General features: G+C 38.9%; 2 long non-coding RNA genes across 7 annotated transcripts in view; one reads left to right on the top strand and one right to left on the bottom strand.

The window, feature by feature from the left end:
- Positions 1 to 27,949, top strand: part of LOC112436393 (uncharacterized) — a 305,941-nt gene that overhangs the window by 85,072 nt on the left and 192,920 nt on the right. The window lies entirely within an intron of this gene.
- LOC143413703 (uncharacterized) lies at positions 1,200 to 2,332 on the bottom strand. The gene is made up of 3 exons (XR_013094319.1): positions 2,207 to 2,332; positions 1,904 to 2,130; positions 1,200 to 1,818 (listed from the first exon to the last, which is right to left on the bottom strand). It is a non-coding gene; the product is annotated as an uncharacterized LOC143413703 (long non-coding RNA).

Genomic DNA, 27,949 nt, shown 5'->3' with positions numbered 1-27,949 from the left:
AGGCAAGTCGGTCAACATTTTTGTCTTTAAATATGCTATAGAAATAAAATTTTGACATTTTCATTTGCATTGCTAAAAAACACTGTCCACAATCATCATTAAAAAAGATGGATAAGCAAGAAGAAACAATTCTATAACCTATACATCTATACTTACACTAACATTCAGGTTCTATTATTCTTACAGAAAATAGAAATTGAATTGAATTGAATTAAATAAATTGTGTAAGTAAGCAGTTTTTGATGCATCACAATTAGACTGATTATTTTTATCATGTGACCTCGGAGGGTTATTATCCACCAGATTGGCAACCCTTTAAGGGTTTTGTTTTAGTCACATAGTAAATACGTAAATTTGCAGCAAGTTTAAGTAGAAGAAATTTTAGCGTTCATTTAAAGTACTGTTGGAGCATGTGCCTCTAAGCTAGCTTACTCACCCTCCCATGTGGATGTGAACGTTTGATAAAGTTAGAATAACAATCCCTGATCAGCTGTTACTGAACACACAGTAACCTCCACAGTGTGACTCCTGGAATTACTTTTTTTTTTTAGATGGGCATTTAAAGTCAGATGATGATGATCATACTCTTTACTACAGCTTTCCATGTTTGATTACATGATGTTTAAAGAACTGCAGTAGAGGGAAGCTATTATACCAAGCGTTGAGTACCTTGCAGCTCTGCAGCTTGGATGTTGTGTTTTAAGTCATCGGGAACATCAGCTGGCACCAGTACACAGTGCAGCAGTATGAGTTTGATTTTATATTAAATTCATCTTTCTCCCCAGGGTGCTAGCGGCATCACTACAGCCTCCCGCTGCCTAGTATCAAACAGGGAGGTATGTTACATGGAAATAACATTTTGTTCCAGCCTGCCCATTCTGTCATGGCTTGTTTTTGAAAATGTACCAATAATAGTGATGTTAATGGTTATACCAGTGTGACTAAATTGAATCATGGAACAGACTTCCCAGACAAGACTAGCATTAGATTTCAAGTAATGTGAAACTGTGGAGCTTCCGTCCAGAGCTGTGTTTGAACTGCACAGTTGGGCCTAGAAGCCTACACATTATACAGGATAAATGAAAAAAAAATACACACAATCTCAAAGTTGAGACACTGTGAAATGCAAAATGTAAAAACAGAATACAGTGATTAGCAAAAATCTACAAATCCAAATTTTAATCACCGTAGTACACAGAAAGCACACCAAATATTTGAAGTGAGAAAACATACAATTTTAAGAAACAGCACATTTTTTAATTTAATTGCAGTAACACCTCTCAGAAAAGTTGGGACAGGGCCACGTTTGCCACTATGCGGCACCCAATCATCTAACAACAGTCCATAAGGTTCTGGGAACTGACTACAGTAGCTGTTAGACATGATGCATCAGTTCAATGGCCAATAAGAAAAGCAAGCAGGAGCACAAATGTATGTTTCAGTTTGTGAGGACAAATTGAAACATACTAAAAAATTAATACTTGTCTTTTATTATGTACTGATGCACTGCTTTCACCTTTCTGCACCTAATAAGTTTTAATTATTACTTCTTTAGTGATCACCTAAATATTAAATACTTTACCATTAGCTGACAATGAGAAGCAGTGGAGAACTATCTTTTTTTTAAAAAGTAAAATAAAACAAGATGAAAACTGTTACAGTGGCAAAGGCCAGGGCATGGAAATGGACCCAAATTCAGATGCTGGTATAGGTTTTCAACAAGACTTTATTTACAGAACACAAGACAAAACGCTTTAGTTCAGGAAACATGAGACGAGAATCAAAACATGAGTTGGAAGCAGTCATAGCTCGTGGTCACTGAAACACAGTGAGAGAAATGTCAGTGGAATGCTGAGTGAGGTGACAGGAGGTAAGGCAAATGACAAGCTTTCCAGTGGCTTACTTGCTTGCAGGTAGAGTGTGATGTGAGGGTGAGGATCCAGAAGGGGTGAGCCTGGAATGTGAATCCAGCCAGAGTGATCTGGTGATCCAGTGTGGTTATGGCAGGAGAGCAGGTAGATACAGCAGTGGAAACACAGCATGCACCAGTGGTGTTAGTGTCCCAGCACTGACTGGCGTCCAGGTAAGCAAGGTTGCTGCCAGGTTGGAGGAATGGAGATCTGTGAGAAACTAGAACACAAGGTGACACAAGATAAGCAAAACACAAACTTGATGTATTCTCTAAACTTGATGGCGAAGCACTAACATGGGTTAGCAGATGACATGGTGAAGACTAGTTGTGTGCATTGGTCTTAAAGTTTGATCAGCCATTAGATTATCACCAGGTGTGGACAGCAGGTGCAATGATAAGGGCTCCCCCCAGAGGTGGAGTCCATGGCACTGTGAATAAACACCACTCACCCAGACCATGACAGAAATCTCCTTACCACATAAAACTTCATTGTTGGTAAATTGTATATAAATTACCAAAAATAAAAGTAATTTTTCTGTTGTATAAATGAATGTAACCATTGCACATATTTAAGGCTGAGCTTATATTTTGTTTTATCTATAGTAATGTATCATATTCATATAAAATTTCTAGTGGCTATCTTATATGGACCACATGTCTCTATGAGCTCAAAAACATAGGCTTACATCTTTATTTTTTAAGTATATTAAAATAAGTAACAAAATCACAGATGAGTTATAAGACTCCATCACAATGTAACATACTCAACTGTCAATATTTGCAGGAGGGTTAAAAACATTCACGGAAAATTCTGGTGTTATTTCAGCAAAACTTCTCGATAAACTTAGTATAGTCAACATGCAATATCTTAGAGTTTTTCATTTCAAAACACTAATGGAGTATGCGTCTGGAGCCAATGGTATACGTAAGCCAAAACTACACAATATACTAAACCTACTATCCATTCTCTTCCACCTATCCTTTTCAGGGGGCAGAAGCCTATCTCAGCTATCTTAGGGTGAGAGGCAGGTTACACCCTGCACAGGTCACCAGTCTGTCACAGGGCTAACACATAGACACAGACAGCCATTCGCACTCACCTTCACACCTATGGGCAAATTAGAGTTTCCATTTAACCTGGATTGTGGGACGAACCCAGAGTACCCAGGGAGAACCAACGCAAACACCACACAGAAAGACCCCACCTGATGGTGGAATTGAACTCAGGATCTTAGGTGTGAGACACAATTGCTAACCACGGTGCCACCCAAACTAAATTAAAGTTGCATGTGGAATTTTTTTTAGTTAACTAAATAAAAAATGAAAAGACTTTTCAGAAAAGTTTTAAGTAACTGAAATGGTTTTAGGACAGTCTGGTAAGAATTGTGATAACGCACCTGATGAGGTTTTAATGGATGTGTTTATCAAGACTTTGGATGCCAAGAAGACTGAGAGTGAACAACTTTCAAAAGAGTCTGTTTTTTATGTTAAAACCTGTAGTGACTTTCCTAAATCTTACCTCTGGCATATGTTCTCCTGACAATAAAATACTAAAACTAACTAATTAGTAAACTATTAAGAAATAAACTAAAGCAAGATACTTTCAAGCAATGAAAAGTAAACTGAAACATGCAAGACTAGCACTGGAAACTGAAACTAAAGTATATTAAAAACAAAAACTAAAAAAAATAATAGGTAATCTAAAAATAAAAACAAATACCAAAACAATAATAACTCTGGTAAGCTGACACCTCCATCTATCATCAAGTTTTTATTCACTGACATGCTAAAGAAGTTATAAAAAACTTTAGACACTGCACTTTAATTCCTGTAAATCACATGTTGGCCAAGTTGCTTAGTAAGAGGAAGCTCGTGTGTTATGATGATAAGTCACAGAGGGCTCATTTACAGTGCTAGCTCTGTTTCCACGTGATGTGCAGATAGTAACTGATGTTGAAGCAGTGGAACCAGAGCCTACAGCAGTTTGTCTAGCATGCTGGGCTACCATCAGGAGATACACAAACAACCAGAAAAAGCTGCTGGGCAATCAACTTGAGCAACTCCAATAACTGTTCATGGGACACAGGCATGCCCTCAAAACACTGTCCTCATACAGATTTCAATGGAGCCATAGTGAAGCAAAGTCAATCCTGCTTCCAAGGATGATAGTCTGTTGTAGCCGCCTAGGTTTTCTTCTGACCCGTATGGAAAAGATAGTTTGTATCCGCCTTGTGTGAAACTTGTATGAAAAGCATACAAGAGTGAAAACAGATATAAGATCCCTTGAAAAATTATATAAATGAAACCTGTATGTTTTGGATACTTACTAAAACAATATATGAAAGTAATGAGAAAGTGGCCACTTTAATGTCTAAATCATATAAGCCTTATATGATTCACTATATGAAGTAGGCCAAATCTTATGCAAGTCTTTTATAAGTTTTTTCTATTTCTTTTCCATATGGGGAGAAACAGGATGCTCTTTCTATACCCAATCATGTTACTGCCCTGTTGCCAGTTATACTAATTAGCTACACAATGTTCCTCCAGTAGTTTTGTTGTTATTGTTGTTTCTTTTCAAGTCTTTTCTTGCTCCAGTTCCAGCTTTTTTTTTTAGATATCTTGCTGGTTTCTGGCCTCCAGACAATTATTGTTTCTGCCGCTGGCCTTAGTCCCAGAGTCTTGCCCTATGGCCTGGCAGACCCCCACAACTGGTTTTTGGACTTTGGTGCTCCTTGTGTTTTGTTAATTGGTACTAAGGTGCCCGAAGTGTACCAAGAAAATATCCCTTTGACCATGTCTGCTTGCCTAAATGTACTGAGTTGTTGTTCATGTGACTTACTGGTTGCATTTGTATTGACAATGAGCTGAAATGATTGGCTGGTGATTTTATATTGTGCTTATGATGTTGGAATAATACTCCCTTTATACATGAAGGTCAAAACTTTTATTAGGAATTAATCTGTGTTTTGGAATCATTTTCATCACTTAATAGCACTGGTGTCTTTTACAAACTTTGCTAAATGCTCTGTAACACAGCTGAAATGACATGCTAGTTGTTGACCCCAGCAAACATCTTCGTTGAAAGCTACAGGTTTTCTGTAACACTCAGTGTTAATTTATTTTTCTTTTCTCAACAGGTGATCCAGGTAATTGATATGTATTTTTTTGTCTGCTTATTTAGTTGGTTTTTGGTTTTTTGCCCTTTATCCCCGTCCCTCTTCTCCGCTGTTTTTCCCCCTCTTCCTTTCTCCCTTTTCTCATTCAAGTCTGTCCCGTATCTAGCAAGTGAAAATAAAAAAAATAAAAACAATAAAAGGTGAATCAAATAGACCATTACGGCAAGGCTGGGATGGTCAATTTGGTAAAGTAAATCCGTTGGGCATCTTTCTTCGCCTTTAGACAATAATTCTGATGGCAAAAGAGCCAAACGGGACAGGCAAAAAAACCAAAAAAAACCCCCCAAAAAACACTCAGTGTTAATTCTCTAAACACTGAGTTTATACTTTTCCTTCATTCCCGTGTGGTGTATTTTGAAAATAACTTTCCATTTCAAAGCCTAAAGTTGAACTGCATCAAATTATTAAGTCTTTGCTTGGCTTGGACAGACAGAAAACAGAACATGTGGACCAAGTGATTTGATAGAATCACAGGTCTTTGAGTAGTGCAACAGGGACCAGAGGCAGATTAAATTCCCAGTTCATTCTCAACTGCAGGCCCTTGGCTAGCTGTGGGAAATCATTATAGTAAATTAACTGAGCAGCACAAAGTGCCATGGACAGATTAGACGGCTGTGTGTCTCAGAAGATTGTTAACATCCAATAATGTCCCTTTCAATTCATTTTGGATACTGAATAACTGATGAAGTGTGCAGTTAGTGTTCTTACCTTTCTTTGTGTTTCTCTGAGTTTTCATCACACATATTCAGTTCTTTGCTTTCTTTATTCAGAATACCTACAGCCAGACTGGTTCCATGATACAAAATACATTAACAACACTTTGTATAGTCTGTGTTTTTCCTCCACCTTTAGCGTCCCAAAAGTTTAGATCATCCACACGAATGTCATGATAAGTTTGGCTTTTAATGATTTTTTTAACTGTTTCTTCAGTGAGGTTGAAAAATAAGAATTGGGTGCAAAACTTTGGATTTATTTGGATTTTCTCTAATCCACACAGGGTCAGAAGTTACATACACTCCAATATGCCATACATTTGAGCCCCCATGTATACCTTTGAACTTATTTTTGATTTTCTCTAATCTGCAAAACGTCAAAGTTCTGTACTCAATTCTGTTTCTTATTTATGCTCTATAACAATTCCACCCTGAACATTCATGTCTGTTTACTGCATGTAAACTTGCAAGTCGGTTGACTGGAGACCATAGTCAGACCAGAGTCCTGTACCAGCACCGTTCTGACCAGCAAAATTGGCAGTAGTCCCTCTCAAAACCACCAAAAAACCCTTCACCAGACAGAACAGAGCCAAACGATAAACCTAGAAACACCAGAAAAAAACACTATGAACATACAAAACAAATTTGAAACAGCTCACTCATGCTACAATATGCTCCTGGTCTCACTCATAAACCAGAGAGAGATGATTCTGTGCTACTTAGTGCACAGTAAATAGAAGTACAAAGTTGGAGTAATATTGGATGTTCTTATTTGATTTTTTTCTGCTATAACAGTAGTTAGTAATACTTCTACAGACAATGATGAAAGTCAGGGCAGTTTTTAACATTTTTTCTAAAGAAAGGTAGTAATTGGCAACAGGCAAATAACCGAAGCTCCGTCTTTGAGGACTAACTGATTAAATAAATTATTGATTAATAACTACATCATAATAATAAAATGTGACTAAAATAAATGAGCTCTACTGTGTCTCATCTTACTCCCTTTTGAGCATAAACTTTGTGTAGACATAGGGATATTACTGAAAATGTGATGTTTTTAACTTTTTCTTTTCTCTTGTTATAGTTACATTTACATATTCAAAATGAAAACTATTCTATCTCTACTGTGTATCCAGTTGTGTTGGCCATGCTGTTTAATTAAACTTTTATGGTATTACATTCTTTTAATAGGAATTGAATTTAGTTCGATTCAAGCAGACACAAATTTCATGAGCGAGTTTTTGTCTGAGAGAACCTTTTTTGGTTTTGTTGTCTTTTCTTCATTCTCTTCATTTAACTGTAACTTAAGAAAGCCTACTGTAAGCTTGGCCCCACAAACTCAAAGTGTCGCAGAAGTGTGCCATTTGTTGCATGTGCAATAGACCGATGGTCTACTGTACTCTATGTTAAATGTTCTGTAAACAAGATGTTTCTCTCATGGTTATATGGTCTGGAGTATAGAGACAAAACAAGCGTGTGTAGTGAAGCAAGGACTTTGTGCTGTTGTGTGCAATATGTCAGGCATGTGAGGAAGGAAGGTGCCGGCTGTAATTTCACACCTGTAGACCAAAGACAGGTGGCAGGCTGACAAATAGCGTCTGACAGCCAAACACAACTTATAGCTGTGTACAGCTGATGGATACTAACTGTGTACTGAGACCTTTTCTCCAAGTGGGTCTGCTGTGTTTGTGAAGTGTGTAAATAATGTATGTGAGCTTGACAGAAGTAATCTTTTAGTCTTGCTTAGCCCTTTTTACACTGTGCAACTGCTAGTACTATTTGCTTATGCAAACACTAAGTAGTGTCTTTTGCTTCTGTTTTAAGAGTTATTTTTAAGGACAGGTTGGAGTAATACAGATGAAAGAATTTTTAAAAAAATGCATCATACGTGGAACAGTGGAGTAATGGCTAATGGCTAAGACTATTAACAGGAACTAAGCTGGATCAGACTGAGGCTGCACACACAACTCTTCTTGGTTTGCCTGCATGTTGAATGGCCCACTGGCATGCACTAGTCTTACTCTCACTAGTCTCACTACTCTCATATTCCTCTCTCACTCATATTCTTTGCACAAGCAGCAGCCTCAAGGGTTGGAAAATGTATGCAGAAGTGGTTAAAAAACCCCCAGTGTGGCCATCTAAAATCAACTGCAAAAGCTGCCAACAAGTTGTCAAGCTTTCAAAAAATACAGATCATGTTATTTACAGTACATACAGTAAAAAAGTGCAAAAAACCACCCAAAACACAAAGAAAGATTTTTGGAGTTTGCTAGAGCTTCAAGTTAAAGGCATGTCCATTCAGTAACACCAATGGCTCGCTGCTAGACCTCCATTCTGTCAATTTGTGTCACTATATTGGATCTGATGCTGGTGCCTTTTGGGGCATTTAAGGTCCTCAAGAGGTCCTTTCATAAATTTCCTATCCCCATAAAATAAAGAACATGTTCTTCTTTGTTTTTTATTTGTCAGATTTAACATTAAAACACTATCATATAAACAATTTTTTAGAGTTTACTCCTATAAATACATAACATTTTCATAGAGTAAAAACATGAAAGTAACATGAAAGTCAACATTTTACTAATGTTTTTATTTATTTGTTTATCAAAATGGCAGTTTTGGGGATGACCCCTGGGCAAAGTTAGCAGCACCATATATCATGGCTCAAGAGTTGGTAGTTCGTCTAATCGGAAGGTTGCCGGTTCGAGCCCCGGCTCGGACAGTCTCGGTCGTTGTGTCCTTGGGCAAGACACTTCAACCGTTGCCTACTGTGGTGGTGGTCAGAGGGCCCGGTGGCGCCAGTGTCCAGCAGCCTCGCCTCTGTCAGTGCGCCCCGGGCGGCTGTGGCTACAATGTAGCTTGCCATCACCAGTGTGTGAATGTATGTGTGAATGGGTGGATGACTGAACATGTAAAGCGCTTTGGAGTCCTTAGGGACTAAAAGCGCTATACAAATACAGGCCATTTACAGGCCATATATAGCTCTTGTTGCACGCCGGTTGCCTAGGCCGGGGTGTAACACTCTACTGATGCGTCCATATCTCATATATTAGACCAGTCTAGCTGGACTCACCTAGACTTACCTTTGGGTTCAAGTCAATTCAGAGGTAAACTGTAACATAGTTGAAGTAAAGTGTTGTTTGCCAAATTTAGGGTTGCTAACATTAGCCATCGTAAGCCTGCAATATAACTTTTTCATGCATTAGAGAACTTCCAAAAGAGGTTTCTTTATACTGTTCTGCTTGGTCTAGTTGAGAGAGTCAAGATGTCATTGGTGTGCACCTTTTACACACACCAGTGTTTGGGCTAGGCTAAAAGAGGTCCTAAAGATACCACTGGACTGAAGGCATAAAATTAATATTGATTTTCAACAGCTCTTGCTGGAAAAAGAAATGGCCACATATTCCAAAAAGCTGAAGTATTCCCTTAAAGAAAGAGTAATAGAAGGAGGTCAGAGAACATTTTGGGAAGAGAGAAAAAAAAGGACGGTGATGTGGCTAGATTAACAGGTTTAGAGACAGAAAAAGAGGGAAAGAGGATTGTCAGTAATGGAAAAGAGTGATACCAGCAAAGAAGGTATCTGTACACTTTGCCTTGAGAAAGTAATCGATTTCAGGCTTCTGGCTCTTTTGTTGCCCCTCAGACTGAATGACTGGCTCTGAAATAACTCCATATTGTGGAAAGAAGTGGATAAAAAAGGAAAAAAAATAGAGCTCCAAAAACACTATAAACACCAAAACAGATGCAACAAAAGAAAATTAAAAAGACAGTAATGGAGAAATATTAATAGGGAGGGCATTTTATTTCTAAAGTTAAGGGAAGAATAAGTGGTACAAAAATAAGAAGCCTTCAGACTGTATGAGGGACAACATCCAGACTAATACTTCCTGTAAGTTTAAACTTAATCTCCACTTATATTAGCACTTTCCTAAATCAGAAATATACTTCCACAATGATGCATTTAGAGCAGGTGTTAGTTCAGCACTTGCAAGCATGACCTACTGCTTCTAAAACCTCTCATTAGCCTCATGCTGTCAGTTTAAACCAGTGTAGGTCTCTGAAAGTTGCCTTTTTTTGCAACAGCGCTACAGATGAGTAGCATAGAGGGACAGTCACAGTACAATACCCAAAATAGCCACAGGCCAACATAGACACTTGTCTCTGTAACTCATAGCACTTGCTACAAAGATCCTCTCTATCTGAAAGATCATCGGTTATGTAATAGTCCCATAGTCTCAGTCTCATTACACACTGTAAATATGAGTGGAACCATACACTGAAAAGAACAAAAACAAATACGGCAGAAAAAAATCAAGTTTTCTGTCTTCCTTGCTTAAATCATTCTGTATATAATGTGAAAAGGAGATAAAATATCACACTGTCAAACTCCATTACTCACACAAAAAACAGGCAAAGTGAATCTTTTCATTTTACTCACATTATCTCGTGTAAATACCAGAAAACTGAGATTCTCATAAGAAATCCAAGATGTGCTCTTTGAAACTTTTTTTAATTCATGCAAATCAAGACTTTCAAAGGGTTGGTGGGATATATGAATCCTCATCAAATCATGAACTCTTTCTCATTATAATTAATATAAAATGTGTTATAAGGCAAAAGACCAAAATGCATTAGTGCCATTTTCATGTTTAAAGCCAACCAGATTATCAGAAGTAGAGATAAAACAAAATTTCTAGGACTAGAGTATTGGCCTGTAATTCTCCAAATGTCTTTGTTAACAGCTTGGACTTAAATTTAGACTCTCATCAAATATATCAAATTGAGTCTGTTAAGCTTTATTTTGCAGGTATTTTGGCTGAATTATTTCCTTGTGTCCTTGGTAAATGGACTCGTTCTTATATAGCACTTTTTCTACTCTGAGCACTTTCAAAATGTTTTTACAGAACTTTCCGCAATCGTTCACACCCATTCATACCAGCACTTTTTTTCTATGCTCTTTCTATGTAAGTACCGTTTTATCTACCACACACATTCATACTCAGATAAAAAGGGATGGGGATGAAGAACCTGTTCTTCTAGAGAACTGGAAGCTCATCCGGGACTTGCTGTCATAGCAACAGAGCCGTAAGCGTAAACCTGCTCGGGAGCAGGTTTACTTTATGTAAACAGGATTAGATCGCGGCCACGCAGGTATGTCCGCTTCATTCATACGAAAGCAACAGCGATATTCCACCACTGTTTCACCATAAATAAATAACATCAGTGTAACTAAAGATAATGCAGCACTTGATCCTTTTATTGATGTCACACAGATACATACAGGTCATTTCCTAAAAAAGGGAAATGTACTATTAACATTCTATTACATGTATGTGATTATTACAGATGTACCGTAATTGTCGGGCTATAAGCCACTACTTTTTGCACAAGCTTTGAACCCTGCGGCTTTTAGTCAGGTGCGGCTTTTCTATAGATTGTCCATGATTTTTGTGATATCGTAAGACGATTTGTTTTGTTTGTTCCGCTGTTGTACGGCACTACGTTGCCTGGCGGAAGGATCGGGGTTCAAGAGTGGTATGTTGGTCACATGTCCATCCGCCAGGCAACATAGTGCCGTACAAGTAGCGCGAAAAACAAACTTCAAAGTAGCGCTACGCGTTCAGCGGGAGTCGTGGATGACGAGCGGCGATAAACTTGCGAAAAGCAAGTTGTGCTCAACTCTACCGGTGGATTCTGACAGCGTGGAAAAGTGTGCAAACATCCACGATCACCAACGGATTTCGAAGGGCTGGACTGCTGCATGATGAAGAGGAGGACACCGCCACGGCCCTTCAGAGGGTGTTCGACTCCGACACTGACAATGACAATGAGGATTTCTTTGGTTTTGAAAGTGACAACGAAGGAAAGAAGCTGAGAGTGGATGACGAAGCCATCCTGAGCCTGTTCGTTTCCGACACTGGAGAAGAGGACTTTGGTGGTTTTAGTGCGCAGGAAGATGGTGGTGAATGACTGACTTTTCTTCTTGTTAAAGCCGTGTCACTGCACCTGAGCCTAAAAGGTAGTCCGAATCTATTTTTCTGGTGTGCTGTAGGTTACTGTTATGTACTACATTTGTTACTCATTTATGAAGCACAGCACATGTGCAAATATGTACCCATAACTTGTTTTTCAAAATATTAATAAAAGGGGTGTGTCTCCAAACAGCCATCTCTTTCCTGACAATTCGCTTTGTGCATATTCTCTTACATATGATAAGTCAACATTGAAACACCTGCGGCTTTTGGTCAGGTGCGGCTAATGTATGTACAAAACAGGATTTTCCCCTGATTTTAGCTTGTGTGGCTAATATTCAGGTGCGCTTTGTAGTCCGGGAAATACGGTAATTCATATTTCAGAGTAGTAATTGCAAATTACTTCGTGTAATGTCTGTGAAGGTTCTCAGTCATCCAGGTCATCGTAGTCAAAGGAGCTTGCAAAGAAAAGTGTCTGGACTTCTTTAAGTTGACGTTTCACCTCTCATCCGAGAAGCTTCTTCAGTTCTAAGGTCAAATGGTGGAGAGTCCCGGATATAAAGCTAGTGGGAGTAACCCCCCACAGAGGGACAAAAGGACCCCCTGATGATCCTCTAATCGCCTGAGCCAAGGTGTGAAACTGGGCATGGGTCCCAATCAGCCAGAGTTTCGGGTGTGTTCATTGTGAAACCTGGCCCCACCTTATCATGCGAATTCCTGAGGTCAGATGGCCCAGGATGTGAGTGGGCGTTAAGGCGTCTGGGAAGGGATCTCAAAACTGGATTATAGATGGCAGAGAGTTGGTGTCGTAAACCCCCGCCTCTGTTCAAAGATGGTCGCTCACAGTGGACATAGATGGCTTCTTTCACTCCTCTTTCAAACCATCTGTCCTCTCTGTCCAAAATGTGAACATTGGCATCCTCGAAAGAGTGTCCTTTATGGATGCCTTCGAGGATGCCAATGTTCACATTTTGGACAGAGAGGACAGATGGTTTGAAAGAGGAGTGAAAGAAGCCATCTATGTCCACTGTGAGCGACCATCTTTGAACAGAGGCGGGGGTTTACGACACCAACTCTCTGCCATCTATAATCCAGTTTTGAGATCCCTTCCCAGACGCCTTAACGCCCACTCACATCCTGGGCCATCTGACCTCAGGAATTCGCATGATAAGGTGGGGCCAGGTTTCACAATGAACACACCCGAAACTCTGGCTGATTGGGACCCACGCCCAGTTTCACACCTTGGCTCAGGCGATTAGAGGATCATCAGGAGGTCCTTTTGTCCCTCTGTGGGGGGTTACTCCCACTAGCTTTATATCTGGGACTCTCCACCATTTGACCTTAGAACTGAAGAAGCTTCTCGGATGAGAGGTGAAACGTCTTCAAGCAACTTAAAGAAGTTCAAACGCTTTTCTTTGCAAGCTCCTTTGACTACTTCGTGTAATCAAGATGGGAGACCACGGCTATAAAAGCGAAGGTGGATTTGGGAAGCCTGTCGCAGCCATGTCCTGTCCATTTACGCGAGCCACCCATTGCGGAAGGTGCAAGATTGATGAGGAGAATCCCCAGAATTCAGCGTATATTGCGGGACAGACAGGATCTTTTAGCTCAGCGCGACATTGTGCTCATAGAGAGATATCAATATTCCCGTGAGGGTATTATTTACCTAACCAACTTGTTGACGAGGGGATGCAGGACCACCACCTGTCTTTTTTTGCTCTGCCCTTTTCTTAGTTCCTGTTATGAACAAACAAACAGATTATTTCAGGGTCTCCTTCCAAGAGACTAAAAGCAATATAAGTGATAAATATTACCATTCTGTAGAATATTCTTATATTTCACTTTTACTTGTTCCCATGTTCTAGTGGGTCCTGTTGTGGCTCTAATGTGAAAGGGAATATAATATAACATATTATAATATAATATAATGTAATATAATATTGGATAATATAGTGTGATATGATAAATCTACCCTACCGCCTACTGGTGTTGGCCAGAGGGGCCGATGGCGCAATATGGCAGCCTGGCTTCTGTCAGTCTGCCCCAGGGCAGCTGTGGCTACAACCGTAGCTGCCTCCACCAGTGTGTGAATGTGAGAGTGACTGAATAGTGGCATTGTCATGCGCTTCGGGTGCCTTGAAGAGCGCTATATCAATCCACTCCATTATTATTGTTATTATTAAATTACTTACGAGTTTAATTTGTCAGCAACTTTCTGCCAGCCCTCTCTCCTTGCTTTTGCAGCCTTTGCAGTATTCCCTTGCGTTATAATTAAACTCTGAAACTCCTGAAATCCCTCAATCAAGAGTTCTTGCTCTGCTGCCGAAAAATACCGAGCGCGCTCCTTCAACATTTTCGCCGACCAATCAGAGGGTTGCCGATCAATGTTTCTACTATCGATGCGTAGCCCCTTTTACGACACCCAGTGATCTCACATTACTTCATCCAGCTGTAATAATCGTCAACAGCAGGTGTGTTTGGAGAACCGGATTAGCGAGCTCACGGTTAGCACGATGATTTGGTCTTGGATGTGTCATTTGATCTTGGATGTAGTAAGCGACGTACGAAGAACGGGCCCCTGGTCAGAACCCAGCTCTCAACAAAGCTGTCAGGGTGAAGAGCCAGTTTACCAACAGTGACTCAGGCTCAGCATGGATGGCTAACAGCCAACATAATCACAGACTACAAGAAAAGAACCTTCCTAGAACACCGCTCCCTCCTTTAGATTTGTTAACAATCACAAAATACTCTTAGTGCCATTATGGAGCAAGAATTTAAGGAAAGATAGTAAGTGCAACATTTTAATAATGGCAATCTTGTTACAACTTCTTAGATATGCATTAATGTGAGACAGTAATACAATAATAATAATAATAATAATGATAATACAGACTAGGTTAAAATCATGGATGTCAGCATGTTGCACTGACTCTTGCATTTCAGAAATTCTTACAGAGAGCTGTTTTGCCCACCACAACCAGTGTGCTGGTGTTTATTTCTTGCATTATGCTATCAGTGCTGTTACAGCTCTTTCTCCTGCTGATTACTGCCAGAGCTATTCTCTCTTATGTAGTCTCATGTGATTCTTTGGTAATCACCCCCTCCAGGCTTTAAGGATAGACCCCTGAGGTATTTTGAAAATGCTCTAACTCTCAGTACTACAGACCCGCAGGGCTTCAGAGGTGAGGGTTAAAAAATGTATTATATTTCTTTTCTTTTTTTTTTTTAAAATACTGACAAGACTTCAACAAGCGCTTAAATGTTTCTTCTCCATATTCAGTCAAAATTTCAAATGGTTATAAAGAGACATAAAATCAAATTCACTTTCAACAACTGAGTCTTTTCATGTAACTTTATGCAGATTTATTCAGAGAGCAGAAAGGCATAGCTACAGAGCTCTAACTAATCTAATCTAATCTAATTGCATCAACCCTAAGCGTTCCCTCATTCACTACATCGATGAACCTCTTCTGAGGTCTTCTTCTTTTCTAACTGCCTGGCAGCTCCATCCACTCTTACTCCTCTGAACATGTCCAAACCATTTCACTTTTTCCTCTCTAACTTTGTCTCCAATTGCTCAGCCTGAGCTGTTCCGCTGATGTACTCATTTCTTATCCCATCCCCCTCCAACTCCACCTGCTGTATTTTTGTCAGCGCCACGGTGTTTAAACCATACATCATAGCAGGTCTCAATACAGTTGTCAAGTCAAACTGGGTTAAAAAGATGTGAGGATCTAGAAGAAGATGAACAAACTGACAGACTGGAAAGCAGGTGATGTACAACCAGTGGAGACTGTTTTCCACCCAGAAGAAAGAAAAAAACAAGAGCCATACGGCAACAGGAAGTTGGCATACACTGCTGAGAGAAGAGCTTTTTCCAAATTCAAGGTCTGTATCCTTGGAAGACTGCATTCATACTGTAGGCCTCTACTTTTCCTTTGTCTTCGGCCTGCAGTAGTGCTGTTTCCTCAACAGCACCAGAGTCGATCATCGTTAGCCAGACCCTTACCATCTTGTGATTTTGCTAAGATTTTGCACTGGACATTCTTCCAGGTGCAACACTCCACATTCATCTGGGTTAAAAATTCTTATTACAACTTTCAAATTTGTATAAATACGCTTTGAATGCTGTCTGAGCACAACTCAAGATTTCATGAATTAATTTACACAAAACTAATAAAATTCTAAATACTAAAGTAGCTATTGGAAGACTGTTTTTCACTAGGAACAGCATAAATATAAAATGTTTTGGCTTTGCAGCTCAAATTTATAGGTTTAGGAAAGAGTTTTACTTAATCCAGGAGTAGGTTATACAATCCCATTACACCTACTGAGAAGAGTAGCAGGCTGGATACACACAGTAAAACCTAACGACTTTAATGGTGGTCTAAGTTTGAATCCGTTTTTATGGGACACTTTAAGGACTTTTCTCTGTTTCCTAAGCTTACACACACCCACACATTGTAACAAACAGATAGAAAGACAAGCTTACACTGTGATCTTTGGCCAAATAGACAGCTCAAGCCTTCTTCTTTCGTATTGTGTGTATTTGAAAACTGCTGCTCCCTAACGAATGCCTTCAAAACACGTAGGATGACTGCATTGAAAGTCAGCATAGGTTCATGTATCATTATCTCTTGACTATTTGTATGCTGATAATTTTCTTTAACATGTCAGACACATTGTTGTTGCTAAGAAATCACCTTGAGGTGACTGTTCTTGTGATTTGGCACTTTATTAATATATACACACACACACACATACATATATATATATATGTATGTGTGTGTGTGTGTGTGTGTGTGTGTGTGTGTGTGTGTGTGTGTGTGTGTGTGTAAAAAATGTATATACTGTATATATCTCATGATCAAATACAGCACTTTTTTTTTCAATAATAGATAAATAGATAAATTCTGCTCCAAGCACCATTATAAAAGCAACCTGGCCAGTAAGTCTGTTAGTAATGAAACAGTGAGGCTACCAGAAGGTCGGGGGACATATGAATAACAATCAATTAGCTTTCAAAATAAAAACTGTAAAAAATTAAATGACTCACCAAATATACTTGGGTATGTGCTAATAAGGACTGCTGTGAAACTAGTTTTTGTCCCCTTCCTGATTTCCTATTTTCATTTTTTTCATGAAAAAAAAATGAAAATAAGAAATCAGGAAGGGGATGATTGATGACACATCTTTTCATAATAGTAGACCAAGACCATGTTTGTCGGGCCACAGAATATTTCCTTGGGAATCATTTACATATTTTTTTAGCAAATGTGAGATGAGCATTTGTGTTGTTTTTGGTCAGCATTGGTTTTCTGCTTGGAGCTCTCTCATGGATGCCGTTTTTGCCCTGTCTCTTTCTTGTTGTTGAATCATGAACACTAACCTCTATTGAGGCAAGTGAAAACTACAATGCTTTAGCTGTTGTTCCTGGTCCTTTCCTCTCAAAAAAATGTGGAGAAACACTGAAACTACATTCCCAGTTAGAATACAACAAAAAACATTCAAAAGTAACTATCTAGGACATATCTATTTATTTTTTGGTTTTTTTTATGCGACAGTTCGCACAAACACAAAGCACATGATAACAACTACAATGTTACCAACAATTAGACTCTCTGTGCCTCCATCTTGGTAAAAAACGTATTCACAAATCAAAGCTGTTTGATCAGTATGATATATCCAAATTATAATACCAAACATGTGAATGCCAGTGTTTTTCTTCGTTTCACATTAATGCGATAATCTGATTACATTAGAAACTTTTTTCGCACAATGATCGGCTCAAAATGTAGAGAAATGGAAGACCTATAAGTTGCTTTGGCCAGTGACATATCCACACACTAGATAGATACGTTTTTGTGTCGTTCTGTGTTAACACTATTATGGACAGACCAGGATGTTTATTTCTTTCACTGTTAATTTTACAGTGAGTGACTTTATTATTAGTTTTTCCTTCCACCTTATCCTATTTTCTCTCAGTATTTTAACAAAACCTTGAGATAAACAAGGCACAGCCTCCTTCCCAGTCTCTGGAATAATAAATGCAAATTCTGCAATCCCCATTACCCAACTATCTCATATTTTGTCTGAAACTTTACTCTTTCTTGATTACCTATGCCTCTTTTCCCTAAATAGCTGCTTTGTTTCTGAGTTGTTGTATACAGTAACCTTTTACATTCAGCTCTGTGATCTGAGTTGGTATTCTACACTTGTCTCTGTAGTCTGTCTCTCTGAGAGCTTAAGTTCTACTTTCTACTACTATTGCCCAGTCTGTTTACAAAGAGAATGTATAGCATATGTTTTCATCTAGAGGCAGGACAAATTAAGTCCTATCTAAGCCCAGCCATGCTTGGTTGCAGAGAGCAGAGGAGAAAAGTATGTGTGTGTCCTCGTGTGTGAATGAGAAGGAAGGAGTGTGTGTGTAAGGGAAGGTAATAAGAGTGGAGGGTGCAGTAAGAGCTGTCAAGAAAAACAGAGACACTGGGAAGTGTGTATCTGTGTGCACTGAACAACAGGGTTCATTGCTTTAATAGATCCTGATAGTGAATTAAACATTTGGAAGCACTGAGTTGTTTATGCATGCAGGCTGAACTGCATGGGTCAGCAACCTCGGGCTCTAAATGATGATGTGAAGTGCCCTGTCCAGCTTCCCCAGCAAGTACAAAGTTTCTACCCAGAGTTGCAAGATGTGAATCGAACTGTGAGATTAAAGGTTTTTGCATTTGGCAGGAGAAACAGACATGGTAGTGGCAGCAAGTGAAAAAAGACAGATGCTGCTTATGTATTCTGTTGCAGCTCTCACATAATAAGCACCACTGCAGGGAGCTGATGGGGGCTTTGGTTTTTAAATTAAAAAAGTAATAGTAATAAAGCTTGCAATGCCATTTCCTCCTCTGAATTAGGATGTAAAATACAGTATAAATCTGTGAGGGTGGACTTTTTGAATTAAGGCTCCAATTAAGTTGCGTAAGGTGGCATAAAAAGTAGGCCACAAAAGCGAAGTTTGAATTAATAAGTAAAAGACTTCAGAGGTACTATGACAAACAGGTGTGTGCGTGTGTGTGTGTGTGTGTATTGTGATGATTGTATTATGGGAATTTCTTTAGGTTTGTGATCACATCTCACTTCTCCTTGAAGGCTTCTTCAGTTCTAAAATTGGTCATTACTGTCATAGGCTCATATGATGACACATATAGAGGGGTAGGTTAACTCAGTAGGTAGAGTGTGATAGGATATAGGTCGGGGGTTCGAATCCACAGTACTGTCCTTCCACGCTGCTACCCAGGCGCTGGATTAGTAGCTGCTTCACTGAGTGAATTAAATGCACAAGACTGAACAATTTCCTATAGGTTTAATGAAGTATGCTTTTTTCATGTGTTATTAAATAGTGTTGTTGAGACTACTCTGGTACAGGATGAACATGAAATACCATGATGTGGCATCTTGTTGAAGCTGGACTACCTGTACAACCTGAATGCACTGCTTATATCATCTCCTCCAACCAGTACTGATAAAGTCACTAGGAGAATCAAAATCTACAAGAAAAAATTTGTCATGCATTAAGCAGAGAGCAATGGTCTTTGACTGTTTTTCTTTTGTTAAACAGTGGACTTAAACTGTATCTGTCAGCTGCACATGGAAGCATAACTTTCACATGTTCAACTATCCGGTCATCTTTAGGTGTTTTCAGCAGTGTAACTGTATTCAGGGTTCCCTTTATTTAATTGCTAGATTTTTTCTCTGTTTTGTTTCTAAGAGTCATTGTGGACATTTGGCACAGAGAACCTTTATATGAATAACAAATTATTGAAAACAAGATTTTTTGTCGTCAAGAATTTTGAATGAGGGGCAGTTGTTTTCTCTTGTGGTCTTTTTGTTAATTAAACACTGAGACACAGGAAATAAGACTGTTGTTTAAGAAATGTCGCTGTAAATTTAAATCTTGTAACTCTGTAATTTATATAATTTACCAAACTCTGTTTAGTTTTAACTAGTGTTGGGCAAGTTACTTTGAAAAGGTAATTAATTATAGTTACTAGTTACTTCTTCAAAAAAGTAACTGAGTTAGTAACTGAGTTACAATATTCTAAAAGTAATTAATTACTTGAAAAGTAACTATTGCAAGTTATTTGCAGCCATTTACCTTTTACCCTTTTTTAAAATAACCATTTCAAACTATTAACATAACAGTCAGCTGTTATGCCACACAAATTATTTGTGCCACTCCAAAAAAAATAAAGGAGAACATCACAGCCTGATACCTGCAGGTCTGACAGCAGCAGGTGTATCACTCATCCTGTTTTTTACCTGGAGACAGCAGTCACCTCATTGTTCTGACACACAACTAGGGATGGGTATTGAAAACCGGTTCTTGTTGAGAACCGGTTCCCACTGTTTCAATTCCTTGGAATTGTTTGCCATTTTTGCAAACGATTCCCTTATCGATTCCAGTCGCCCCGAATGATGTCACCACGTTGCGGAGCGTCATTTACCTGGCAGGAAACACGGCGGCTCAAACGCTAAAAAGTTTGGTTATACTTTACGAGAACGGATGACAATAGGGCAACTTGCAGTACTTGCAAAGTAGATATTTCATTTTAAGGGAGGAAACACTACGAATATGCAAAAGTATTTGCTCACAAAACACGCGATGACCTTAAATGAATGCCGTGTTTTTAATTCTGCTCCGGGCTTGTGAATCTTAACCCAGCAGCAGCGGTAACGTTTGCACGTCCTCTCCCGTTAATGAGGCAGGTAAATAATCAACTAACAGTGCATATTATGTTAGCGCGATCTGCCTTATTACAAAACCTGCTATTACTGTGCATTTAGGTGACCATGATGAGAGACAGGGTCTGGCTGGTGCTCGCTGGCAGTTCTCGCTGCAGTCTACCGGTAGTGTCTCCTTTCAGGCCAGGATAGACGAATGTCACCGAGCAGTGACTAAGTTTGTGGTCAAAGGCTTGCACCCATTTGCCACAGCAGATGCCCTCAAATTTTCGGTAAGTGAATGTGTTTAATTGTAGGCAGGGACATTTTGGATATTCTTGTATAATTGATACAGAATAATTTATGTTATACTTTGTTATTGCTACAGAAGAATATTTATTTTATTATTTTACATTTACAATTTTTTTTCCTGGGGACCCTGTGACACCCCATTGAAGAGCCGTAGGCTGTGGATCTCTTAAGATCTCACTGTTGGGTTTGTAAGGCCATGTTACTCCTAAATTTCTACCTTGTTCAAAGAGAAGATATAAAACAAAGTTCTAAGCTATTTGACCTAAGTGTTCTCCTTTTTTAAAAAGAATAAATAAGAGAATCGATAAAGAATCGAATCGTTAAACAGAATCGAAAATGGAATCGGAATTGTGAAAATCTTATCAATACCCATCCCTACACACAACACAAAACTATCCACAACACCACACACTAACTACACACTCCAAACACGCTAAACATCACAAATCTCTCACATCTCAAGACTCGCTCTCTCTCTATCTCGCCGTCACTCCTAAAACTCCCCCCTCTTCCTAAACAACCAAATGTCATGTTGCCATATCATTTTTTGATTGGTCGACATGGTACAGTTTTCCACCAACACGAAAGGCTGTTTTTTGTTTTTGTTTTTTATTTTTTGGTCATAAGCAGAGAGTGCTTGCTAGCGCTGTCCTTAGTCGTTAAACGTGATGAAACTATTGAGGAAAAAACACCTCATATATATTGTTTATCATGACTCTGGTTTTAAGTGGCCTATCAACACAATTTAAAAACTGGTATATATCACCTTGTTGCTTTGTAATCTTGAAGTGGTCATGTGATAGGCTTACTGTGACTACTTTATTCTTCTTCAGTCAAACAGCAGCATTCATGTGATTGTTGTGCCATAAAGTGGTTGTCTGCCAGAAAGTGACTGCCGTCCGCGGGAGCGCGCGCAGCTGCTTAAAGCTGTAGCGAGCAGATTACTTACATAGACAGCTACTTCCGTGCAACTGATATAAGGTGTGATAAGCTAAACACAGCTTCAACCGTCTGTTTGTTGAAAAATAGTAACGCGACAACACTGCATTTTGTTGTTAGTAACTGTAACGGCGTTGTAACGATAGGAATAGTAATTAGTTAGATTACTCGTTACTGAAAAAAGTAACGCCGTTAGTAACGCCGTTACTTGTAACACTGTTATTCCCATCACTGCTTTTAACCTTATATAATACTAGTAACAATAGTAATAATACTTGTTCCTTCTACAGAAGTATACTTTAAACAGAAGTATATTTTGAATAGTGACTCTTCTATTCTTGATTTGCACAAACTTTACAGCAGACAAAGGTTTCAGATGATGAATCCTGAAAATGAACTGAATTTGACCCTGGCCTTCCGTAGCACTAAAGGATGACATTGAATAACAATGCTGACAGTGTTGTTGGAGAGATTGAAATGTGATATAAATAATCAGATTCTTTGGTTTTATCACCAAACCTTCAAAAACTATACCAGTTCTATATGCTGTAGACAGACAAGTCACCATATGAAATCAGATGGAAGTCTGTGCAGTTGCAGTATAGTGTTGAAGCTAACCCAAGCTGCAAAGCACACCCTTATGTTTCTGGTATACTGTGCAATACAAAACTGCAGTTTTTGCCTTAGGCCCACCTAGTCCAAATATATCTTTAGCACCTCAAAAATTTCTTAAATTGTTTTTCAAGTTGTGTGGTTTACAATGTTACTAAAGTATCAGTTTGCTATGGCATGGGCAGGTACACACCAGGGATATCAGGGATTTTAGGATAGATGCATTGATAATTGATCCATGTCTGCCATCACATACTTTGCAAGCATGACATGTAGCTTTTTCTGTTCAAGTATTTCCACTTTCTCTCAGGGGTGCCTAAGTGTGAACATGCATGCAGTCTATTACAAAACTAATATTGGATTTTCTGCAGGAAAATCTTTCATAAGCCTGGTGCATTTAGAGGCAACTCTGTACACAGAGCACACTGTGGCTTTCTGAAATGTCCGTGTGCAGTGACTTTAAAACAAATGAAAAAAATGCCCCCCCCCCCTCCCCATTCTTTTCAGTGACATCTGAAACTGATGGCAGCAAGAACAGTCATATGCAAATCTTTTAGGATAAATGTTGATGATTCTCAGTTAAAAAAAAAAAAAGGTGTGAATGCCAATAAGTGTCTGTGAAGTGGAGGAGTTCAAGTATGTTAGGGTCTTGTTCATGAGTGAGGGTACAGTGAAGTGTGAGATTAATAGGGTGATTGGCATACTGTCTGCAGTCCTGTAGACACTGACTATGTATTGGGCTCGTGTTCAGAGAGAGAGAAGCAATCTCATCTATGTTCTAGCTAGAGCTGGGCGATAGAACGATAACGATATGTATCGCGATATAACTTTTACTCGATAGAGAAATTAAGCTATCGCGATAGACCTCGCAGCTCTTGTCCTCAAAAAAAAAAAAAAAAAAAGGTCAGCCAATCCAAATTAAGTAGCGCAGAGCCGAACCAATCACAGCCGCAGCGTCACGTCGCGTGACTTGTTACGTACAGCACAAGTGCCAAGCCGCACGTGTGTTTGTTTGGGAAGCAGCCAGCGGGTAATGGAGCCAGCTCGTAATGGAGGAAATGAGTGTGCCGACTAGAAAAATCAACCGAGCGTGACCGAAGAGAAAACAGATGATGGTTCCAATGCCGGAGAGATTGTCAAACGGAAGAGCCATAGAAGTTCCGTAGTGTGACGGTATTTCGGCTATTTCAAGTCTGACAAAAAACAGAGTAGCGTGCACTGCAAATTGTGCCGAAAGCAAGTCTGGAAATACAATAAACTGGTGCATGCGTCACACTGTGCGCCACGTTATTGTTTCGGTGAAATGAATTTCTACAATACTGTTACTGTTAATTCTACTCTCTGCAGTGTTTAAATGCTTACATATAAACACAGTTACTGTCCGTCCACACATACGACTCGGTTCTGCTTCTATGCCCCAGCTTTGTTTACTTTTTCCCACCGAGGCTTCTAGACTTCTGATTGGCCAACATTTCTGCACGGTTAGGAATCTAGCGCCACCTGCTGCTTTGGCATGTTCATAGCAGCGTTTTCCTTCATTTCTGCCTTTATGTGTGGACGGGATTATTTTTTAAAACGAAAACGGAAAATCTCAGTTTTCAAAAATACCCGTGTACGTGTGGACGTAGCCTCAGTCTCTGACTGGAAGCGCTAATTCGTCATTCGGCTTTTGTCAGACTAAAGTAACTGTTAAAACTGTTTGAAAAGCTCAGCTATACAACAAGGAGAGATTGAGAATTTCCTTTTAGTTCTCAGTTTATTTGATATTGACAAAAGTTAGTCAGTTTTGTCTGTTCTTCTGTAAAACAAACTAAGATTTATTTTTAGAATTAATATTTTGTTTCTAAGTGGAATTGACAATTTAGTCTGTTTCGTTTGTTCTATTTTGAAACTTAAATGCTTTAGCGGCTAACTTTTGTGTAGTTTGCAATATTTGCCTTTATTTATCTGAAAAAGTCTCATGTTCCTTAAGTACATCTACCCTGTTGAACTTATTATGGGAAATAAATATTTAAATAAAAACAAGCTGCTGATTATTTCACATTTTACTTGTGAGCAACGGCACATTTAAATCTTACAAATATAGTTATTTGGCTTATATCGTGATAGATATCGTTATCGCCTGAAATGAAAAAAAAAACATATCGTGATATGAAAAAATCTCATATCGCCCAGCTCTAGTTCTAGCCTTAGTTGTTCAGGAGGCCCTCGGGCTTCTCGATATTAGAATCAATGGAAATGCTTCATTACTAATGTATAACTCAACAGGTTTTCATAAATAACATATAAATTAAATGTCTTTGCTTATTTTGAGCAGAAGAACTGTGAAAACAAATTTGGTTTTAAGTGAGCAGAACGGATAACCATAAAGGTGAAAATGTGGATTTAATGTAATCAATATTCCCATTCTAACCTATAGGGCCATATGCTGGGGCTAGTGAATGACTGAATAACACCAGATACGAGTGGCAGAAATTAGTTTCTTTCAAAGAGAGCATGCGGGTCCTGCGCAGTATCTTTGCTGTTCCTAGGACTGAGATCTTCGAGAGAGAGAGATCTCGGATGTTGTTCCTGAATCTGCTGGAGTCACTCACCTAGCTTGGGGGTCACTGCACTGAGTGTTCCGATTACCACTGGGGTCACTGTTACCTTCACCCATCCACATCTTCTCGAGCTCTTCTCTGAGCCCTTGGTACTACTCCAACTTCTTGTGTTCCTTCTTCCTCATGTTGCTGTCATTCGGTACCACTACGTCTATCACTACAGCTGTCTCCCTCTGCTTGTCCACTATGTCCAGTTGTTACCCATCACCAGTCTGTGTCTGGAAGTCCCACAGGATCTTAGCTCAGGGGGCGTCTCCCATTTTGATCTCGGGATTTTCAGACCGTCAATTCCTGGTGGGACTAGCTGTTTTTTAAAGAGTGACATAAAATGATTCATGTGTGACATCAACTGTAGTAGCACTGCAGGAAGATAGTTGTGTCTCACAATGAGAACCAACCTAAATACTATTGTTTCCTGTCCTAAACATAAATATCTGTAAATATACTTTAGTAGGAGAGATTTTTGTAACTTAAAGACTTGTGAAAATATACTTATTGCAATGAGAAGCGTATAAAAGTTGCACTCACAAGCTCACATTTGTAGGCCATCAAAGGGTGAAGGAAAGAGGCTGAAACTAACAACTCTCCTAATTCTTTTACACGGGTGCCCAGCTTTGTCTCATTTGTTAGCGAGTGAATTTTTATACCCGTGTTAGGTTTCTCAGTGCAGGATATCTCTTTCTGTTTGGGATTTCAAGTGCTTTATTTAGTTGTCAGTCCACTGTTCACCTTATTTTGCATTAAAATTAATGAAAAGTACTGTAATGTTTCTCATTTGGAGGCTTTTTCAAAGTGTCTGGTGAGGCTGAAAAATAATCATGTCTCTTACATATTCTGCCAGGTCTTACCTAATGTTTCATCAGTGTTTCCCTCTTATTTTGACAGTAATTTAACTCACTTGAAATACAATTTAAAAAGGGAGGGTTTGATGGGGGTTGGGGAGGAGGACGACTTGATTGCTTTTGATCCTGATTTGGAAAAAGATGGGGTGGTGCTTTAGTTAGATACGTCAAGCCTTATGAGCAATGACAGCAGTGTTGATGTTGAAGTGCCTGGAGTGTTGAAACTAGTTGAAGTTTCATATCTTGTTCTTAGCCTGGTCTGGCTGCAAAGGTCCCTGGAGTTTTTTAGGGGAAATTCCCAATCATATTAAAATTAATAGGTTTGCCAATGTGAGGGCGAGGGAGCGAATGTGTGTGTGTCTGTTTTGGGTTAAGAGAGAATCAGAGAAAGAGGTTTGATTTTACCTCATCTCCTAGTGTGAAGCTGCTGCAGTGGGGTTTTTCCAGCCAAAATAGGTTAAAATGTTCTTTTTAGTAATTTCTGCAATACACTGACTAATGTGATGTGTGACAGCATTTGAATAAATATATTTAAAATTCATCACATTTAAAATGGTTGCATTGTAAAAGCTGGGAGTCAAATACATTGGCTCATCATAGTTTGTGAATCTTTGAGATATTTCTATTTTTTTGCATAAAGAGGACCTAAAACATTACTCCTAACACTAACCCTGATTGCCAACAGTAATGACCTCAGAGGGTCTAATTTAGATATTTCTGAAATCTGGGAAAAGAGTTTATGCTCGTGATGCTGGAAAATGTTACACCCCATAATTTTTTTTTATCCAGAGCTGTTCCTAAATAGCTATCTGATTGCCATTTAAAATAAATCTGGTCACTAGTTCTATTTCTGATTTAATGCCTTTTTTTTTTAAATAAAAAAGGGACATTATGCAAAAGGCACAGAGAACTTGGTTCTCATGCACAAAAACAGATCACTGAAATTTAAATTTCTCATCAATAATACATAAGTGTAAGCTGAGCCTCAAGCACTTGACAGATTGTTTTTTTTTTTTTGTTTTGTTTTTTGTATGTGTGCCTTTGTAATGTAGGTAACAGCCCAAATCCAAACCACAAGGTAACTGAAGGTTGCTACTTCAGCAGTAGCAGCAGAGCTTCCAGGCCTGTTAAACAGCATGGGGTTAATAAGCACTCCACAGCCACATGTTCCTCCACTGTCTGCATTTCTGCAAGGTGTCAAGTATGCTAATGTATTTTTTCTATTTGTCTAATGAAGGCAAGCAGCACACTTTGTGCACTGAAATGTTGTAGTTTGACTGCACAATGAACACCTTATTGGGATTGACATGTTATAAAATAATGCACTGAGGTTCTGTTAAGACCCCCAAATGCTGTGTAATCAGAAGACATTTGCATGAACTAAAAGGAAAACAATCTTTATAAAAGTGTAGACCAGATTCCTATATTATTGTATTATAATTCAAATTTGAATTTGATTTGTAGGGTCTACCTTACAATATAAAGCACCTTGAGGTGACTGTTGTAGTGATTTGGCGCTATATAAATGAAATTGAATTGAATTGAAACATTTTCCTCTGTAAAATCACTTTTAGGATTTCTCAAGGTTACAAAATGTGAACATAATGAATCTTGCTCTGGCTGCACTTTCTGACTCAAGTCTAAGCACACACACTGAAAAAAAGGGATTGGCCAGCTCTTGGATTTATGTAAGCATCTTGTGTGTATTTAACACAATTGCCTCATGGTTTAAAGTTAAGTGTAACTATATAGTGTAGAAACCGCATAATATGCAGAGTGGGTAGATTAAATTGTTCATATCATGTTCGAGTGAAGTAAGTCAATAATATAGCAATGTTAAATCTTGTGACACTGCACGGGATTTCAGTCTTACACGCTTTGGATCGTGGTTTGAGGAAGGCATCCATTTCAGTCAAGTCAAACAGCCACCTCTGCTTTTTTTGGTAAACTGAAAGAAGTAAATTGGGTGGTTGTTACATTAACCCTTTAGAGCCGATCGGAGCGGACACGCTCTGTTTTGCGTAACTATTTTTAAATCCCGGTAGCACTGCAACCACGTAAGCTAGCGCAAAAAATTTTTTTGCATATGAAACCGGAGGAGTTGTACTTACATCTTATGCCATCAGCTTGTCCTAGGTCACGGTTTCCTT

The sequence above is a fragment of the Maylandia zebra genome, linkage group LG2 (assembly GCF_041146795.1).
Source record: "Maylandia zebra isolate NMK-2024a linkage group LG2, Mzebra_GT3a, whole genome shotgun sequence".
NCBI classification, from domain to species: Eukaryota; Metazoa; Chordata; class Actinopteri; order Cichliformes; family Cichlidae; genus Maylandia; species Maylandia zebra.
This window is presented reverse-complemented; position numbering and strand designations above follow the sequence as displayed.